This window comes from Mastigoproctus giganteus, chromosome 10 (assembly GCF_048544385.1).
Source record: "Mastigoproctus giganteus isolate SK-2022 chromosome 10, ASM4854438v1, whole genome shotgun sequence".
NCBI classification, from domain to species: Eukaryota; Metazoa; Arthropoda; class Arachnida; order Uropygi; family Thelyphonidae; genus Mastigoproctus; species Mastigoproctus giganteus.
Genome location: NC_143584.1, coordinates 125,495,094 through 125,508,324, shown reverse-complemented (window position 1 = coordinate 125,508,324; position 13,231 = coordinate 125,495,094). Strand labels below are relative to the sequence as shown.

Here is a 13,231-nt window from a genome sequence, read left to right as displayed (position 1 = left end):
ATTACTAAACAAGTACAGGTCACTGTTGAAAAAAAAGCCGTGAATTAGGGTTGAATTTGAAAGTGTCTGCAATTCTGCCCAGACACAATAGGAGGGAGTATATGAGGAGAGCCTTGTCGATCAATTCGGCCCTGGAAAGATTGTGCAAGGCTCAAGGGGTAGAATTTTTTTCAGCCTGGTCTGTACTTGTTAACAGGAGAGACTGCTTCTACAGGGATGGGATACACTTAAATAGAAAGGGTGCAAGAATATTTGCTGGTGCTATCGAGGCAGTGTTAGGTGAGTTGGAAAACTGCTAGCTTGGGGGGGGTACAAGGACTAATAGATTAACAGTAGCAGCTGGCAGAGGTGAAAGTGATTCTTGCACTGCTTCTATTGGAATGAGCAGCAGCATGGAAAACAAGATGAAGGGAATTTCAGAGACTGCTGGGAGTCATTGCAGTACAAGGAAACACATTGGTTGGGTTAGGGTAGCTAAGAATAGGAACAGGTGCATGTATACTTACATGTACACCAATGCTAGGAGTTTGGTAAATAAATTTGATGAACTTGAGGTGTTGGTCAAAACATCAAAGGCAGATATTGTTGGGATATCAGAGATGTGGTGTCATAGAGATATAAGGAATGGAGAACTGTAATTTGAGGAGTACAATGTGTACAGGAAGGATAGACAGGATAGGAAGGGATGAGGCGTTATGCTATTAGTTAAGAAACACATAATATCCAAGGAAGTGCAGCCAATCGACATCGCTGGACAATGCAGTGTTGAGTCAGTTTGGTGCGACATAAGCACTGGGAGATAAAAATTGAGAGTAGGAGTGTGTTATAGGCCTAATGACACTGATGAATATAATAAGAAACTATACAGGGAAACAGAATGGGCCAGTAAATCAGAGGGTCTTATAATCGGGGATTTCAATTTCCCAGATGCATATTGACTGGAATTTGTGTTTGGATTTATTTTTGGATTAATTGACTGGATTTATTGGATGATTGTTTTCTACATCAGCATGTTCAGGAGGCAACTAGAGAGAGTAATACTCTTGATCTGATTATCAGTAGTGATTCTTCATGCATAAGAATCTGCAAGTAAAGGAATCACTAGGTGGCAGTGATCACAGTGTGCTGAAGTAGGATTTACTCAGAAAGGGATGAATCAGATTGGACCACTTAACATAGATGGGTTAACTATTGATGATCGTGCTCAGGTAGCTGATAAACTGAATGACTATTTTGCATCTACATTCACACACATGAGGAGTTATTCAATGAGGGGAGTGGAGGAGAGATTGTTGAAGAGCAAAGTGGAGGAGAAATTGTTGAAGTTAAACATAAGGATGGCACCTGCGGTGGACAAGATCTATCCAGTTATATTAAAGGAGGCAGCAAAGGAAGTAAGCAAACCCTTAGCCATAATTATGATAGCTTCCTTGGACTTAGGGGAGGTACCCATGGACTGGAGATGTGCAAATGTGACTCCAATTCACAAAGGAGGATCAAAGGGCGACAAGTAATTATAGACCTGTTAGTTTAACTTCTGTTCCAGGGAAATTAACAGAGCCACAGGTTAAAGAAGCACCGCAGGATCATTTATACAAAACTTCACTTATAGCTTGGACACAGCATGGTTTTGTTAAGGAGAAGTCTTGTCTGACCAATTTGATTGGATACTATGATGTGGTCACAAAGGAATTGGATGCAGGGAATAACTTTGATATCATATATTTGGATCTTAGAAAGGCTTTTGATACTGTTGCACATGGAAGACTGTTGCACAAATTGAAGCAGTGTGGCATTGGAGGCAAATTGCTGCTATTGATAAAGGGATGGTTGAGTGGGAGAAGACAGAGTAGTAATCAATGGGCATTGCTCTTTATGGACTAATGTTATGAGTGGAGTCCCTCAGGGTTCAGTGTTGGGTCCATTGTTGTTTTTTTTTTTTTGGCGCCTCCGTAGCCAGGTGGGAAGGAGCAGCAGTGCGTAGCACACGCTTCTTGATTAGACCGGGGTTCGAGCCCGTCACCACCAAATACGGAGGATGCGGAAAGGTCATTCAGGGAATGACCACCGCATATCCCGGAGCAATATGGCCTTAGTTGCTAATGCTCCTAAAAACCAAATAACAACAACAACATTGTTGTTTTCTGTATTTATTAATGATATTGATGATCAGGCTTAATGTCCAAGTTTGCAGACAATAAGAAGGTTGGCAGGGTTGTTAAGGACACTAATGAACACTAACGCTGCTGCAACAGGATCTAAAAAAGTTGAGCAGATGGGCTGAGAGTTGGCAAATGAAGTTTAACATTGACAAATGTAAAGTACTACATATGGGAAGCAGTAACCCCAGAGTAACGTATCAACTCTGTGGTACTACACTGGCAGTGTAAAGGACCTGGGGGTAATTGTACAGGCAAATATGAAGTTTTCTGAGCAGCGCAGACAGTCTGCAAGAGTAGCTCATGTTGTCTTGTCAATGATATACAGGAATTTTACTAGCAGGGATAAGAAGATGATTATCCCCTTGTATAAGGCAATGGTTAGGCCACAGGTTGAGTACTATATACAGGTCTGGAGGCCTCATTTTAAGAAGGATGTAGAGCTGTTTGAACGAGTACAGAGAAGGGCAACAAGATTAGTGAATGGAACAAAGGGTTGCTCTTACGAAGAAAGGCTTAAGTTTTGCAGATTACAGTGCTTGGAGAGTAGTCACCTGCGAGGTGATCTGACTGAGGTGTATAAAGCCTTGAATGATTTCAGCATGCTCAATGCTGATGGGATTCTTCCTCTTTCTCAGAATAATCTCCTGAGAGGGCATAAATTAAATTTAGGAAAGACAGATGTAGGATAGATGTGCGGAAGTTTGCATTTAGCCAGCAGGTTGTTGATTGGTGGAACAGACTTCCATCTTCTGTTGTGGAAGTTGATAGCCTAAAATTTAAGGCTGAGCTGGACAGGTATTTGGAACGAATGGAGGGGTGAAGTGGGAGTAGTTTTTTTTTTTTTTTTTTTTGTCTGATGCTGCATAAGCTTGCTTTCTTGCATCATATGCTTCTACTAATGCTAACAACATGAATGCTATTGAGAGCTGCCAGCAAACACAAACTGCCATACACATTTTTCTCTCACTACTCACAGGGGCGTATTTAGGGGTGGGCAGAGGAGCATATGCCTCCTTAACCAAAAATTTGTAATTAAAGAAAAAGAATGGAGGAGGCATTCTAAAAAAATACTCAAAAACGTGGTTGCCACGCCTCCCCTCCCACGGTGATACCTGGACCTGGTTGCCATGCCCCCCTTACAATGATACCTGGATACACCACTGACTGACTACTCATACGTATACCAAGATGTTGTTGTTGTTAGGTTTGTTGGTGCATCAGCAACTGTGGCTATAATGCACTGATTTCTGGCTAGTATATCTTTGTTGTTGATGCTGATTCTGATAAAAATTTAAACAAGGTGATATTTATCAATCGATTTTAGGAAAACAAAAACGTCATCCATATCTTGACGATCTTCTAGAACATTATGTAATGTTAATTGATTGCAATTTTTGAAAAGTAAGGAGAAAGCAGTTTTTCGTTCTCTTAGATATAGCGGGCATTTGATAACGATATGCTTTACAGTGAGTGGACATGAACAATTACTGCATTGTGGGGCATCTTCCTTTCTTAATAGATAACTGTGAGTGAGGTATGTGTGACCAATGTGCAGTCGTGCTAGTACAGTTTCTTCTTTTCTATTTCCTCTCAGACTGGAGCGCCACTGTTTGGGTTCTTTCTTTATTTCAAAAAGTTTATTATTTATTTCTTTTTCCCATATATATTTCCACTGTTCTTTAGAGGTCTGCTGTATAATGGATTTATAGTCAACATAAGGTGTCCTGAAATTGGAAGAAATAGGATTTGAAGCATTTTTGGCAGCTAAATCTGCCTGTTCATTTCCTGGGATTCCAGAGCGTCCAGGAATCCAACAAAAAATTATGCGGTGACCACGTGCATGAATTGCCATTAACTGAGTCCAGATTTTTTGTACCAGAGGATGACTGTTGGGGCGTTTACATTGCATACAATTCACGGCACTTAATGAATCGGTATATATTATGGATTGAGTATATGAGGCTTCTTTTATTTTCTCCAGGGCTAGTAAAATGGCATACAACTCAGCAGTATAATTACTACATTCTGAGGGAAGCTGTTTGGCGATGATAGCATCTGGCAGGACTACAGCTGTACCAACTTTACTAGCAGTCTTGGATCCATCTGTATATAGCTGCACATAATTCCTAAACTGAGTGGAGTGGGCCAGATGTAATTGTCTGATGTTAATATCTGGAAGATTATTCTTTCCCCATTTCTGGTAGTATTTTTCAATATGTATCATGGGTATTTGCCATGGCTGGATTTGCATGCTAGTATCCTGCATTATGTTATTCATGTTGAGTCCCCAGCTAGTGTTTAGAGCTTGAAGCCTAATGCCAGATGGTTTGTTGAGACGTGATTTAGTTCGATAGAGGGTTTTCCCATTTTGGTCTGAAGAGATAATATCGGGTGATGTGGAAAGCTGCTGATTTTAGCGGCATAACTTAGGAGAAAGATTTGTCGCCGAAGGTCTAGCGGCGGTTCATTGGCTTCCGTATATAGACTTAAAATGGGGGATGTACGAAAGGCACCCAGTGCTATTCGAAGTGCACTATGATGAATGGGATCAAGCCATTTCAGTACACTTGGCCTGCTGAGTCGTATGCAGGAGATGCATAATCTAAGCGGGATCTAATTAATGAGCGGTATAAATGTAGCAACATGTACCGATCTGCACCCCATGACATAGAGGAAATTACTCTGAGAATATTCAGTTTCTTAAGACAGCTGGTACGAATATATTTTATATGTTCAAGGAAGTTTAATTTTTTATCAAGTATTATACCCAGAAAACGAGTACTTGGCTGAAATGTAATACAATGGGAGTCTAACTGAAGGTTTGGATCAGGATGTAATGAACGTTTACGACAGAAGTGTACTGCACTTGTTTTCGATTTAGAAATTCTGTAGCCATTGTTTTTGGCCCAAGAGACTATTCTATTAATGGTGACTTGTAGTTGTCTCTCAATAAGTCACATATTTTGAGAATGACATGAGATGGCAAGGTCATCAGCATACAGGTATGCATCAACTGTGTTAGGTATACAATTGGTTATAGAATCAATTCTGATGGCAAAAAGTGTTGCACTCAGCACTGAGCCTTGGGGAACTCCCTCTTCTTTAACATATGTTCCAGAAAGTGACGAGTGGAAGAGGACTTGGAAGGATCTGTTAGATAGGAAGTTCTGAATAAATTTCGGAAGATGACTCCGAAGACCAGAGTTATGTAAGTCCCAAAGAATCCCATAACGCCAAGTTGTATCAAATGCCTTCTCGATGTCTACGCATATCATAACAAAGTGTTCATTTCTTAGAAAGGCATTCCGAATATTTGCTTCCGCTTTGATAATGAGATCAAGCGTCGATCTACTTCTCCGAAAACCACACTGGCTTGGACTCAGAATGTTTTGAGTCTCCAAATACCATGTTAGTCGGGTGTTAAGTATTTTTTCCATTGTTTTTCCCAAGCAACTTGTTAGGGAGATAGGTCGATAGTTTCTTGGATCTGTGTGGTCTTTTTCTGGTTTCGGGAAGGCTAGCACATAAGAATGGCACCAGCTGGTGGGGTAATATTCCTCTAAGAAAATTCTATTATAGAGTAGTAAGAGACCACTTAATGATCTTTCACTTAAATGAGAAATCATTGCGTAATAAATTCCATCAGGACCTGGGGCACTGTTTTTCACTTTTGTGAGTGCATTAAGCAATTCAGTCATGGTCAACGGCAGATTGTATGAATGTTGGAGAGTGGTATTAAAATTCAGTTTATACTTTTCTGTACTGCATTTTAGTATCTGAAAGGCTGGTTCATAGGCGGAAACAGCTGAGAGTGATTCAAAAGACGAGCCGAATGCATTAGTAAGTTCCTCAGGTTCAGAAATTTCCTTTCCTTTCAGAAATAGAATCGGAGAAGTAGCAAGTGGGTATTTGCCATTGATACGTTTGAATTTTTTCCAGACTGTAGCAGTATCTGTGAATCTGTTTATTGTGGCAGCATAGCGTGCCCATGCTTCTTTTTTACTCATTCGTCTTATATAACGAGCCTTAGCCCTTGCTCTTTTAAACTGTAGGAGGTTGGCTGTGGTTGGATGTTTTCTAAACTGATTCCAGGATTCATTTCTTTCTCTTTTAGCAATGCTACATGCTTCGTTCCACCACATTTTTGGATAGAGTCGGATTTTAAATGATTTCGGGATAGCGGATTCAGCTGCTGTCATTATTCGTTCTGTGATATAACTTACTGCAGAATCAATCTTGTCAGTAGCAATGATAGTGGAATCTAAATGAGCTATTTCTTGATATTTAGCCCAGTTGGCCTTGTCAAATTTCCAAATTGTTCTAATTCTATTGAGCGGAGGAGAACTTGTACAGAAATTACAGATGATCGGAAAGTGATCACTACCAAGAGGGTTGTCAGTAACTGTCCAGTCTATGAGAGGAAATATTGTTGGAGAACATACTGTTAGATCAATGGCAGAGCTTGAGCCAGATGGTACATGAACATACGTGTGATCACCTGTGTTTCAAATAGTTAGATTGTGTTTATCCAAGAATTTCTCAATTATTTTGTGAGGAAATTTGCCTTTAGCCAGCGGGTGGTTGGTTGGTGGAATAGACTTCCATCCCTTGTCGTGGAAGTTGACAGCCTAAATAAGTTTAAGGCTCGGCTGGACAGGTATTTCGAACGAACAGAGGGATGAAGTGGAAGTGGTTATTTTTTATTTATTTTTTTTTGGCTGATGCTGCATAAGCTTGCTTTCTTGCATCAAATGCCTCTACTAATGCTAATGCTAATTTTTCCTCTGCAGTCAAGTTGTTGAGAACCCCATAGAGGGTTATGGCCATTCCAGTCACCCAGAATACAGAAAGGAGCAGGTATTTGTCCTACTAGGTCATCTAAATCAGCAAGGGTGTAAGCGTGGTTTGGTGACAGATACAATGAGACTAATGTTATCATTATGCCAATGGTGATATGGCTGCAATTGCCTCCAACGGTGTTTGCAAAGGAACAGGTCTGGAGGGAATTGAAGAGTTTACTAACAGCGCTACTCCTCAGTGTGCTGCATTAGAGCAGTTTCTATCTTTTCATAGTGAAGTGTTTAATTGTTATAGATACTGCATTCGTCAGGTTTGTTTCTTGTATGCATGCTGCGACGGGCTTATATTCACTTAGGAGATCGTAGAGGTCATCTAAATTAGCACGAAATCCGCGACAATTCCATTGAATCACTGTGTGCATTGTTTGGTTTTAAAAGGAGGGTCTGGGTTCTTACAGTGGATTTTTTTTGTTTGCGCTTGTCTACTTTTGCTTTTTCTTTTTTTGGGAACACTGGCCTACCCGTGTCAATGTCATCCTCTGGATGAATCTCAAGAATTGAATCATCTTCATCTATCTTTTCATCAATATCCATGGTATCGGATATAAATTTAGTAGTGTTGCTTCTTTCAGGAGTCTTGGCTCGTTCATTTGGTTGTTCATTAGGCTTCTTATCCAGAGGTATTGTTACAGGAGTATTTGCTTCTCGAGTAGCATATTTAGGAATAGGTTTTTCCTTTGATGAGGAGAGGAGTGATTTAGCCCAACCAGATATTGAGATATTCGGAGGGCCTGAGCAGTCTGTCTTAGTTTCTACTGAACGTAGCCGTTGGGTAACTGAAGCATATGTAGGTGACTTAGCAGGTAGTGCAGAGTGTTTTGTAGCTTCTTGATAGGATACTTTCTGCTCAATCTTATATTTTTGAATATTCTTTTCTCTTTTCCATTGAGGGCATTCCTTAGAGAAGGCAGAGTGGTTACCATGGCAGTTAGGACAAATTTGCACTTCAGTGTTACAGTTTGTGTGTGTATGCTCTTTGGATCCGCAGTTAGCACAAGTGGCTACACCTCTGCAGACAGCTTGGGAATGACCAAATTTTTGGCACTTAAAGCACCGGACTGGATTTGGAATGTATGGTCTTACTTGGCATCGAAGATAACCAGCTTTAATAGAAGTAGGTAGATTTGGTGTTTTGAATGTTAGGATCACCGTCCATGTGGGGGCAGGCTCTCCATCTCTTTTAATAACAATTCTTTTGGCTACCACGTTTTGATCTCTTAGTTCATGCACAAGTTCATCCTCTGATACGTTTAATAGATCCCACTCTGATATTACCCCTTTAGAGGAGTTTAAGGTGGCATGTGGGGTAACCTTCGTGGGAATTCCACCGAAAGTAGATATTTTCAATAGCCTCTCAGCATGTCTATGTTCAGTCATTTCGATCAATAAATCTCCGGATCTTAATCGCCGAACCATTTTTGGAGGGCCAGCCACATTTTCGAGACATTTCTGTATCAAAAATGGGGACAGCTTACTCAATGGTTGGTCTGTGGAGGAGCGTGGTATTAGAAAGAGTGGTGTGGTCTTATCCGTTCCTTCTTTTTTTTGTCTCTTAGCATGGGATACATTTGTGTTGTCATGATCTGGATTATGTTTGTCTAGCTCTGAATCATAAGATCCACACGAGGACTGTTTATTTTTGTCCATCGTTGCTCCTTTTAGCCCTGGGAGTGAGAGCTTTTCCTCCCAGATTTCCGGCCCCGCCACGTGGAGGCAGGGGCGGTGCCACCTAGTGGCCAAGCGGTTGGAGAGGTTAGTTTGTTAGTGCAAAAATTAATAAATATACTAGGAAAAGAAAGGTAATTTTCCTTTCTGGGTTCTTACTTAGGATCTGTTAACCACTTACACAGAAATGAGAATGAGAAAAGCACTGGAAAGAAAATATAACTAAATCACTGAAAAAGAGCACTATATATCACTTATGAAAATCACTTGGACACACTATCGCTTGGCACTCGGGGCCGTATACCAAGATGGTGTACGTATGAGTAGCAGTAATGTAAATGTGACAGAGAGCTATTAGCACGCATACACTACCATACCACATTTCCACTCACTCACTACTCATACAAAGGACATACAGAACAGGAGGTGGGAAGGAGTTATGCCCTTGGTTAAGGAGCATACTGAAAACAATGCAGAGCACCCAGTTCACATGGGTGGCCAGTGAAACATTTGTACAAATGTTTCAGGAAAAAGGGTAAGAATAAGCTATAAGACTGTGATGACTATAACGAACAACTATGCAGATAAATAGAATATGCTAGTATCAGAGAATATCTTATAATGGGAATTTGTAGTTTCAGATATTGACTGGAAGTTGTGGGTTAGTCACTCACATAAGAGCAGAACTTTTTTTTAAGCAGAAGATTTCTTGGAAGACTTTTCTACACAAGTACGTTAGGGGTACCACAAGAGAATGCACTTTATCTGACAATTAGCAGTGACTTCTCATGCATTAAGAATTGTCAAATAAAGGAACCAATAGGTAGTAATGATCATAATCTATTGATGTCGGATTTACCTAAAGTCATTGCTACTGTCAATGGTAAAGGGATGGAATTTTGCTTTTGTAACAGGTAACCTACAGTGGTTTCAGGTAGATTTTAAATTCTTTAAGTGGGCTTGACTGATGATGATAATAACTTCAAATTCTAAATGGTAGGCATTCAAGGAAAGAAACATAGAAGCAACTAAGCATTTTATCTTAAATAAGAGATACTGTTAAGGGTTTAAACCAAAATGGATATCACATGAACTGATAAGTGGTAGAGAAAAAATGCAAGGGATGATTATAAATTATCAGGGGACAAAGAAATCTAGAGTAAGTATAAAATAGTCTGCAATCAACTCACTAAGAGTGTTAGTCTTTTGCTAAGAATGCAAAGAAAAGAGGAGCAAAAATTTCTTCTTTGCTTACGTTAACACTAAGAGGAAAGGAATGAATCACAGTGGCCCACTAGATTTAAATGGCACACCTCAACTTCTGATCATCCCGGTTGCTGATAAACTGAATAAATATTCTGCATCTACAATGATGTGTAAAGAAGCTTTTAGGGATAGGAATACCAGAAGTATAACAAGTTATAACTCAGAACTAAATGATTTTGTGATAACTGAGAAGAAAAATTGTTGAAGCTGAAAGCAAATAAGGCATGGAAGGCTGACAGTATCTATGTAGTTATATTAAAATTTGCAGCAAAAGAGATAAGCAAACTTTGGCCATAATTATGGGAGCATCTTTCTATTCAGGGTAGGACCCTACAGATTGGAGATGTACAAATGTTTCTGCTATTCACCACAAAGGGAATCAAAGATTGAAGTGAGTAATTACAGACCTGTAAGCTTGACTTCTGTTCCAGAAAAAAATGGAGTCAGTGGTTAAAGAAATAAAGCAAGCTCATCTTTACAGGAATGCAGCTATATGGCATATGCAGCATTGATTTGTTAAGGAGAAATATTTTCTTACCAATATGATTAGGCATTACGATGCAGTAACAAAGAAATCTGATGTAAAAAATAATTCTGACATCATATGCTTTGATTTCAGCAAAGCTTTTGACAGCATTCCACATGAAAGACTGCTGTACAAATTGAAGCAGTTTGGCATTAAGGGCAAGTTACTGTTATGGATAAAGGAATGATTGAATGGCAAAGGACAGACTGATTATTAATGGGCACTGCTCCAGTGGCCACTCGTGACCCTGATGTTTGGGGGTACTGCGTCTTAAAGTTACATTAAATTGTCTTAGTTATAAGACATGTAGACATACACAGTAATAATAATAAATAAGTTAAAAATACTACAAAACATTAACTAGATATTTACCATTAACGGTCTTGAACTTTTATTTAAAAATAAAATTCATTCTTTGGTTTTTATTTGTTGAAAATAGATTAATAACTTTTTAATTCAAATTTGGTGCACTACTGACCAAGCTTTTCTCTATTAAAAGCATTGCTTCAGCATTTAACCTTTCCTGATTCATAGTGCTCCTTAAAAATGTTTTTATTCTTTTTAATGTCGAATGGCAGCGTTCGGGCTCTGAATTATTGTTATTATTTGGTTTTTAGGAGCATTAGCAACTAAGGCCATATTGCTCCGGGGATATGTGGTGGTCATTCCCTGACCTTTCCGCATCCTCCGTATTTGGTGGTCACGGGCTCGAACCCCAGTCTAATCAAGAAGCATGTGCTATGCACTGCGGCTCCTGCCCACCTGGCTACGGAGGCATCGGGCTCTGAAGTAATCATCGGAATGGTCAAAAGAACTTTTATGAGTTTTGTAAGTTCACCAAGAACTTCAGCTAGGTTATTTTCTGAGATAAATTTCAGCAAGTCAGTTAATTTGCAATAATTGTGTAGATCATGTCTGCTATAGAAAACTTGTAATTCTGTAATAAGTTTTTCTCTTTCAATGATGGGATATGCCTCAGTAGTCTCCCGTACCTCTTCCATGAGCATTTTTGTACAAAAAATAACCAAGTTCTCTTTGTTAAACAATTTAGCAGCAATTAATTGCTTTGTGAAAGAATATCTCTCACCTATGTCAACATTTATATAGTCGCATACTTCCTTCGCTTCAATCATGAGTGTTTTTGAAGGATTTTCACAGAACATTGAATTCCTGATTTTTAGAATGGCATTTTTAAAGTTTCCAATATATTCATGTATTTTAACTGACTCAATTTCTCGAGATTGCATTTGATTATAAATAACTTTCACATGAGGCATTATGTGATAGAAAAGTCGAATTTTTCATTACTCAAGATGTGCAAAATTCCAGTTTCTTCTGAAATCATCTTATCTGCGTTTGCTGTCGCTTCTAGTTCCTCCATGCACTTTTTTAAGGATTCAAAATTTTCATAAACACTATTCACAGTGCGTATATTGAAGTTCCATCTTGTAGGGGAAGGTCGGGCAACACGGCTGTCCATATGCTTTCTGAGAACAGAGAGACACTGTGGTTATCTAGAGAAAAAATGTTGGTATTGACATGAGGTTTGAAAAGAATATTCCTGAATCTCGGGTACTACTTGCTGCATTTCTCATCATCAGATTCAGTTGGTGTGCATAGCAATGAATAAAATGTGCAGTTTTGTACACTTCTTTTATTTTAGCCTGAACTCCCCCTTTCTTGCCTTTCATCACACTTGCGCCATCAAATGTCTGAGCAACCAGTTTTTGAGTATTTCCTTCGAGGATTATGTCTAATGGATCTCGAATGCACTTCGATATTCCATCTGCCGTTTGGTTTTCCAGAGTGAAAAAACCCCAAAAATGTCTCCATTCAGTTCACATCTCAGAACATATTACCATTTGTATACGTTCTGAAACATCTGTTGTGTCATCAGCCATGACAGCTACGAATGAAGCATCTTTAATTTCTCTTTTTATTTCATCCCGGCATATTTGTAGCAAACAGTCAAGAATATCATTCTGAATAGTTTTTGAAATGCCTTTAAATGCTGCATTACTTTCTAAAATGGTTCTTTAAATTAGAATCTTATGTACAAGCGAAATTTATTAATCCTCTGAATACTCCTAGATTTTTAGAATCGTCTTTTTCGTCACGTCCACAAAAAGGAATTTCAAACTGTCCACAAAATTTAATGCAGTCTATTATTTTAGATATTACCTCATGATTCTTGGTAACTTTTCTGTTATGTTTGCAGATCGAAAGTCTAAAGCTGTTTACGCTTCCTAAAAGCGATAGTGAAACCACATTATCAATATGTTTCTTCGAACTCTCCTGTTTTAGAGTTTTTTCTTTCATTCTGTTTATGTTTGTAAAGCCACTTTTTGTCCATGCTAAGTCACCTCCGTACAGTAAACATGGTAAACAAAACAATGCATTTTTAACTTCACAATCATAAAGCCAACTTTTCCTTTGGTATCATTCACTTTTAAAACTGCGAATATATTTCTTATTATTACTTATTCCCCGCTGAGAAATTTGAATCTTTGGTGGGGCGGCCTTCTTTTTTAATCACATTTTTTTCTTGGAGAGATAATTGTGAAAAACTAAGTCGAATTTTATGCACTGTCACATGATTTACTTTATGGTGAAGCATGGAGGCCATGATCGAATCAAATTTCACAAAATCGTGGTCGTAGAAATAATGTTTTACTTACACATCACCTCATGATATAACTTCAACTTACCAAGTTCAAGCTCAATTCACAATTAAGCTGTAATCGCATAATTAC

General features: G+C 38.8%; 1 protein-coding gene across 1 annotated transcript in view; it reads right to left on the bottom strand.

Annotated features, from left to right (window-relative positions):
- LOC150079270 (echinoderm microtubule-associated protein-like CG42247) overlaps positions 1-13,231 on the bottom strand; it is a 202,901-nt gene that overhangs the window by 133,761 nt on the left and 55,909 nt on the right. The gene's annotated exons all lie outside the window — the stretch shown is intronic.